Source organism: Dipodomys merriami, unplaced genomic scaffold (assembly GCF_024711535.1).
Source record: "Dipodomys merriami isolate MVZ:Mamm:240054 unplaced genomic scaffold, mDipMer1.0.p SCAF_4, whole genome shotgun sequence".
Lineage (NCBI taxonomy): Eukaryota > Metazoa > Chordata > Mammalia > Rodentia > Heteromyidae > Dipodomys > Dipodomys merriami.
The window spans coordinates 21,326,786-21,335,098 of record NW_027205603.1 but is presented as its reverse complement, the minus strand read 5'-3'; the positions used below and the strand labels follow the sequence as shown (position 1 = coordinate 21,335,098).

The 8,313-nt window shown below is 34.5% G+C and overlaps 1 long non-coding RNA gene across 2 annotated transcripts in view; it reads left to right on the top strand.

Annotated features, from left to right (window-relative positions):
- The window catches only part of LOC138805702 (uncharacterized), a 107,167-nt gene extending 99,558 nt beyond the window's left edge, over positions 1-7,609 (top strand). For both annotated transcript variants that reach the window (XR_011365625.1, XR_011365624.1), the window contains exon 5: positions 7,256-7,609. This is a non-coding gene — a long non-coding RNA (uncharacterized lncRNA). The remainder of the gene's footprint in view (positions 1-7,255) is intronic.
- Positions 7,610-8,313: the final 704 nt, after the last annotated feature.

The window sequence follows — 8,313 nt, the reverse complement described above, 5'->3', positions numbered from 1 at the left end:
CTGTCCTGACCTCCACTGGTTGTTTGACTTCTACATGAAATGACTCATAGACTGTCAACTTGGTGTTCAAAGCAGAATTCTTGATTTCTTCCCACAAACTTATTCCTTGTCTATCTTTTAACAGCTCAGGCCAAGAAGTAAGATCTCACCCTGGACTTCTTTATTCCCCCCACTACCTGCTTTCAATTCATTGTTAAGTTCTGTCAGCTATCAACATATGTCCCATATAATACATCAACTTCTGTCTATCTACAACTATTATGTTGGTTTCTGAGTTATCATTGTCTCTAACATGAATGGCTGTTGAGAGTTACCATAGTATTTATGCTGATTCTCCTCCTGTAATCCATTGTCTATGAAGCACAGAGTACAATACACAACCCCTTTCAAAAATTATCCATACGATTCCCTCACTTGAAAGTAAAATCTAAATTGAACTTTTCATTTAAAGGTCATCTGACCTGGCTCCTGTCTAGCTTTCTGTACACATTTCCACCCTACCACTCTGCTACCAATTTCCATGCCAGGGGCTGTAAAAGTGAGAATTGAGTGGGGGGTAATAGAGTGATGGTCCAGAATGAGCTAAGATTTCAAGTTTGTTATTCTGACCGTATGTTTAAGCATAGGAGTCATTTATACATTCTCTAATAAAATCCATGTTTTGGAAGTGTAGTATGCATGAACACTATGTTTAGAACAATAAATATAATTGGATAGACAAATTCTCTCCTGGGGTTTACTTTCTAATGTGGGGCATAAAGTAGACACGCAAATTGATGAATGAATCTGATATTGTAGATAATGAAAATTAGCAAACCATTCTTCAAATTCAAGTTGAGGATTATAAACTCAGGATATCAGATAGGTATCAGAGAGGCAAATGACATATAAGAGACATGGCCAGAGAATATTTCCAAAACAATAATCTAAAGACCAAGTTCTTTGTAAGAAAGATGATAAATGGAATTAATAAACAGTTTAGTATTTTTTTGATGAGATTGATTGTATTTATGAAACAATGAATTGCAGTTTTAATCCTAAAATAATGATAAGAATTGCAAAATTAGATGTACAGAACAACCTATCAGTAAAAAAAATACAATTTGAAAGAACTCTGAAAGAAAGTTTAAATCGGAATATAGAGAGAGAAATGAATCAAAAAGAAAGCAATAAAGTATTAGGAACTAGGCAAATAGAAAAGTGTCAAGCTCATTAAGATTAAGTAAATAATTCCTATAAAAATGTGGTAGAGCCTTTAAATATGAAACCAAATATTAAGCAGACTAAATTGACTGGAAGTGGTGAAGCAAAGTTCTAGTCCTAGCAAAACATACAAAGACATTTATGAAGAAAAAAATGTAAGTCCTCATGACAGATATTAAAGAATACCTAAACAAATGGAGGAATAACAGCATGTGTCAAGATGGGAAGACAACATTTTAAAGGTGCTAACTTCCCAGATTAATGAAGGTATTCAATATTCCCATAAGTATTACAGTAAGAGCTTTGGTAGAATTAGGGCACCTATTTTAAGGTTTATCTAGAAAAACTGAAAGCCTATAAATAGCTAAGAATATTCCTAAGAGAAAGACCTTCCTAGGAATCACATTCTGTCATATATTAAGACACATTTCAAAGGTATTAAGGTATTTTAGTGCTAGGAAAGGATCAGACAATTTGAACAATGGACCAGAAGCAAGTCCATAGTTATAGAAACTTGACATGTGACAGTTAAGAGATTACAAACCAGTGGGAAATACCAATTTTTAAATAAATTGTGCCAGAAAAATTATTTTACCATATGTACGAAAATCAGATTTGTTCTCTATTTCATACCATATGCCAAAATAAATTCCAGATGCTTTCAAATTTTGAGCTTGAAGGGCAAAATATGTGTATTGATTAGAAAACAATGTAAGTATTATTTTTTGTGATTTTTGAGAATAACTTCTCCAACACATGCAAAAATTGTAAATACATAGAAATGAGCTCCAGGTAACAAAGTTAATGGATAGATTGAAGGAAGATATTTCCAATTGACATTACTGCTAAAGGATTCAGGAAACTTTCCAAGTTATCCCCCTCCCACCACCAAAAAAAATGAACCAAATACAAGTAGAAAGCTCATTAGGGTCATTGGCCATTAGTCTAATGAGATATTCCACCTCATTATTAAGTAAAGATTCATACAATAAGCATTAAATTGATAAAAATGTATAAGCTGTACAGTTCAAGTGTTACAGAAGATTAAGAAAAATGTCACAGAAATGAACTTTGGCCCAGTTGCAGGGTAGGAAAAAACCTGGAGCATCAGTCTGAAGAACAATATAAAAATGTTTTGTGAATTTGCTGGTACCAGTGAATTGCTACTAACTTAGCAGTTCTATTTATTTCTGAGTGTATTTCTGTTTCAAGCCATCAGAGAGTTTTCTAAGAAGACACGCATGTGGATATGAAATGCAATGCTCTTTGAGATAACAAGTTGGAAATAAGAATGTGATTTTTTTAATGAATAAGAGATCATCATGTGAATTAAATATGATAAACTAGTCGAACTAGTCTTTAGAGCATAAAGTTAAGTCTTTACAAAGCAGAATATATAAATACATAGCGTAATACTACATGGAAAGAGGCTATGAAGGAATTGAAGATGAGGAAGAAGATAAACTATAATAATATAAAGAGATCACATGCATGAATTAATAATGGCATATGGACACCATTTGTGTACCAGCTCTATGTATCTTCAGACTATGAAGTTGAGCCCTGATAGAATGCAGGACAGAGAATAAAGCAGAAGAAACTGGGTGGTCAGAGAAAACTGAGAAGACTAGTTCAAATCTTGTACATTAATAAAAAGTTAAGTAACTTAATAGCAACAACAAACAAGAAACAGAGCCAACACTAGAACACTGTTTTTTTTTTTTTAAAAAATGATTGACAAGTTGGGCACCAGTGGTTCACATTGCAATCCTATCTATTCAGGAGGCTGACAATAGAGTCAAAGTTTAGCACTAGTCCTGACAGATAAACTTTTCAGTATTTTATCTTCAATTAAGGAGCAAAAAATGCTGGAAATAGAAATATGAATCAAATGATAGAACACCAGCTGTTATGGAAAAAGCTGAGCGAGAACATGAGAGCCTAGGTTCAATACACAGTAAAGACAAACAAAATCCACAAACCAACAAGTGCTTGTAGAATTGACTTTCTTTTCTCATCTGTTATTCCTGTGGAATTTTTCAGAGTTAAAAAACATTTTAACATCTTTGCTTTTATTAGAAAATGTGGAAGAGTGTACTGTGAGAGAAAAATAACTCACATCTTCTCTCTTCTAAGGAACTTATGTATCATAAGCCCAATATTTCCTGCAATCCAAACAAACCATTGCTGCAAATAGGCCATATCTTCTTATTCTCTCTAAATCAACTTTCTTTGTGAGCATCCCAGCACTTTGAATTATGGTTTAGTGTTCATTTATGGCTAGCACTTGATTAAAGTGCAATTAATCTCTGATAAAGCCATCTCTACATTGATCTATTAAATCAAAACTTTTGAAGGTATATTTTACTTTTATTATTTCTTTAATAACTAACTTCTGGCTCTTCAGACAAATCCTGCAATCAATCCATCTGTAATTGATGATGATGTTGAATTGACATTTTCATTATAAAACATTGAGTCATATCATGGTTCTGAATAATTAGGCCCCCTCCAGTGTTGTTTTGGTGCTGGGCCTAGGGCTTGAACTCAGGTTTTCCCATTCTTGCTTAGCTATTTTACTCAAGGCTGGTGCCCTTCCATTTGAGGCACAACTCCACTTCTAGTTTTGCTGGTTAATTGGAGATAACAGTCTCACAGACTTTCCTGCCCAGGCTAGCTTCACATTGCAATCCTCAGATCTCAGTCTTTTGGGTTGCTAGGTTACAGGTGTGAGTCATTAGCACTAGACTTGTATTTTAAAATGATCACTGAAAAACCTTTTGTGTGGGTGTGCTGGTGCTAGGGCATGAATTCAGGGGCTGGGTGCTGTCCCTTGGTTTTTGTTGTTGTTGTTGTTGTTTTGCTCAAGCTTAGCTTTCTATCACCTGGGCTACTGCTTCATTTCCAGCTTTTTTGATGATTAATAGGAGATAAGTGTCTCACAGACTTTCCTGTCTTGGTTGGCTCAAATTATCCCCACACCTCAGCCTCCTGAGTAGCTAGGATTACCTGCATGAGCCATGGGCACTAGGCTGAAATATTTTTTAAATATTATTTTCTTTTAGGCAAACTCGCAATTCCATCTATAGCCACTGAAACAAGCTTAGTTTTTTCCTGAGAAAAATATCTTCTGGGGGAAGCAGATGGTTAAATCATTGATACTTTTTTTTCTTGAAAGCTGTTAAATTGCTGATGATTTGGCTTCAATTTATCTTTAATGATAGAAATCACATATAAATTGAGTTTAAAATTCCAAAGAATAGTTTTGAGAATTTCAGTACTTTTATTCATCAGACAGTATGAAAATATTAAATTGACCAGGGCAGACATGATAGCTTTATACTGCTATGTTTCATTAGAGTTTATACACAGAAATGTAGGTCTTCAAATAGCCTTGATAAAAATGGGGAACTGCTTTAAGCCATTCAAAACCAACAAGATGGCATGTTATACACGAATTAAATCGAATATTCAATGAGGATTGCAAGGACCTATGTTCTGGTAGTTTGAACATCTTCAATACAGAGTTCTAAAAGGTAGGTTATAGTTTCTAATGAATTACTTACTCCATTATATCTGAGGCTTGAATCAAGTGGAAAAGCATGGTAATCCTGGTGTCACCATGTCACTGCCACTGTGTGAACACATAGTAAGCTAAAAATGGCAATAATGATTTCCATAAATCCAGTCAATCTGCCCTGAATCCCATGTGTGAACCACACAGAACACAGCGAAATCAGACCCTGCTAGTCAGGTGATGATCTTTTCGGTATTTTCAGCCCTCTTAGTAATTAAATGGATAACATCTGAGTCAGTAACTTGGTTCAAGTTGATCAATAACATGACCAGGCTTTCCTGATGATTGTTCTAGCTGTTTTGACTTCCAGGATCCAATCATAGAAACAAGGAAGTTTCAGTATACAACACAGCATGTGGAAATTATTCATATAAATATAAATGAGTGATTTGTCATTCATATGCGTAACAAATGTGGAACTAACAATTCCAGTGATTGTTTCATCTATATGCAGATACCAAGTGGTATATAAAGCACTTACACATGAGTAAAACATTTTGATCAAATTAGGGGTATTTTTCTATACAGTTGTTTTATAGATAAGAAAAAATTTCATGAGAAAGGAGTTATATTATTCACATATATGTCTCTTGCTCTATCTATAATCTATCTATATCTATACCCAGTTACCTCTCTGTATGTTTATACATAGTTAATATTATACTCCATAGATAAATTCATTCTACCACCATTTGGCAGCTTAAAAGACCAAGATCTAGAAGAATTATAAACTAAATATATACTAAAACTTGATAGAAATTATCTTGTAAATAATACAAATTTTAAGGATACTTAGGATATAAAAACCTCTAAAATGTAAGAATCAGCAAGAGAATAAATCATGAAGTGATTAGTTAAGTGTCAATTACTTTTTGAGTGCTTTTCCAGCTCATGAAACTTTTCATCTGACAGTTGAAAAGCAGAGACCTCATCAGTACCAGAAGATAAATATCTACCAGCAGCTTTTAAACAATGCTTGTCATGTTTGTCATTTATGAAGTTGATTCTCACATAAATTAAGGTCCCCTAAACTGTAGCTATGAATTAGAGTTCCATGAAATGTGCTCTTGCTGACATAGTCTGCTGGTTCATTGCTATCATTTCAATTGTTTTAATGATAAATTTCCTTTAGAAAATAAAGGGGGTCTGTTGGTAGTCAAAACTAGGAACTACCAATGGGCCATTTAGACTTGCAAATGATGGAACATTTAATTATTTCAAAATAGTATTCCCCAGTTAGGGTCTGATCATTAAATCCATCATTCTTCAGTTTATATGCACAAAACATTTATCAAGTCTTTCTCAAACAGGAGTCAGTCATCTTAATATAGATTTTTGGACCATCCATTTCAACACATTTCATCAAAAGCCTGGAATTTCATTTATTTTCTGTAACAGAGATAAAGTGTTTGTAAATGATGTGATAAAACCAGAAAGAGAAAGTGGAATGAATTCCAGCTTCAGGGAGAAATAAAATGGATGTCTCAAAGACCCTTGTTGCTACACAGGGAGAAAAATGAGAGAAAACATCAGTGGGAGTCCATGTTCTCTGGGTATGGTTTTGTAAAATGGAGGGGGGCTAGAGTTTTAACTTAATAGTAGAATTTGTGCATAGCATATACAGCGCCTGAGTTTGAACCCCCAAATTAATCAACGTTAACAAGACCACCCCCACCACCATCACCAACAATAATGAGATTAATTTTGATACTTTGAATTTCTTCACATATTAGCTTTCATCAGGCAACACATGGAGACAGTATGACATGACCTATACTTGACTTCTTTCAGTCATTGTCAAATACTGAAAAAAGTGTCTCTTTTTAGGTTTCTTTTGTTTAAACCCAAAAACTTTATGAAAACATGATAACAGATTTAAACATAATTTGCATCAAATACAATATAATAATTACATTAAGTGTAATGGCCTTGGGACACAAAGGGGAAAATATTCCAGATTACAATAGTTGTTAAGCTTGCTGGGCACCGGTGGCTCACACCTGTCATCCTTGCTAAAGTGTCTCATTTTGGGGGAAAAATGCTCAGTAAGCAATGTTTTATGAAATCTAAAAACTAATTGTTCTTTTGCATGCTCTTATTTTTTCAGTAAATAGGTCTGTAGTAAGAAAAGCCTTATTTCAAGTCCAACTGGATATTAGTTATTTATCCTGGAGAAACATTGACAGGATGACAAATACAAATAACAACCAGACAATACTCCTGCAGAGATGGGCCCTTCTAAAGGGAATGCTTTGCAGTGTGGGAAAGGTACATGTAAAGGAGTTACAAGCTAGTTACCCATGAAAGACCTTGAAGGAAGCTTCTTACTTGTTTCAACATAACTGCCATTTCCAGCTTTGGCCCTTCTCTTTGCCAACATTACATAGCTCAGAGACTAAGATTTACAGGAGTTCAGTGACAGCCCCAAGGTGACCTGCTGGTGTTTTAACAGACATTTATTTCACTCTTTTGCAGGCAGAAGAATGCCCACAACAAAGGAGGAGGCAAAAATGCTTGAAAAGAAATGTACCTTGCTCATGTAATTGTAATCCCTCTGTATGGTATATTCATAATAAAAAACATATTAAAAAAGAATGCCCACATCAGAGCCTAAGTGCATAAACACCACCAAAATATGCCTATGGAATTTAAGCTACTATACAGTTGAGAGCGGAATGTATGATACCCTGCCCTAAGTAAATTTAGAAAAATTCTGAAGTATTTTTGTTTGTTTGATTTTGTGCCAGTACTGGAACATGAACTCAGGGCCTTCCTCAGTACTGTCCTTAAATAAAAATTTGTCACTGCTCTACTGCTTGAGCCATAGCTCCACTTTTGGTTTCCTGGTAGTTAGTTGGATATAAGACATTCATGGACTTCCCTTTCCCTGGCTCCTTTTGAACCACAATCCTTGCCTTTCAGCCTCCTGAGTAGCTAGAATTATAGATATGAGCCATATGTAGCAGGCCCAAACAGTCTTTTTAAATAAATGGTTTTAGACATTTTATTAAATATATAGAATTTTCCTATCTGTGAATTATATATATGTATATACATATGCATATGTATATTCATAGAGAGAAAGGATAAATGAGTGATCAGGAGAATATAATTATTTAAAAAGGACTCAAAACCTACAATCATTTAGCATAGCTAAAACAGGTATACTCCCCATCCTCAGCCTGGCCTTGTATTTATTATTATTGTTTATTGTTATCTTCGAACAGTTGTACAAAGTGATTACAACTTAATACATTCATTTATGTGTATCATAAATCAGAGTCATCCGTCCATCATTTTCTTTTATTCCCCCACATCCCTTTCTCCTCCAGTCACATAATTTTCTAGTTCTGTGTTCACATATACACACGGAGTATTTTGACGTTAGTTACTCAGGGTCCCTCTTTCCATTCATCCACATCCCACCCACTAGAGCCGACTCCTTCCTCCATCAGAGCATGTTTCAGCTTCCGAGTATTCATTTTGTTAATCTGTCTCTTTATTGTTCAGTGAGGTTATGTCGTGAAAACTTA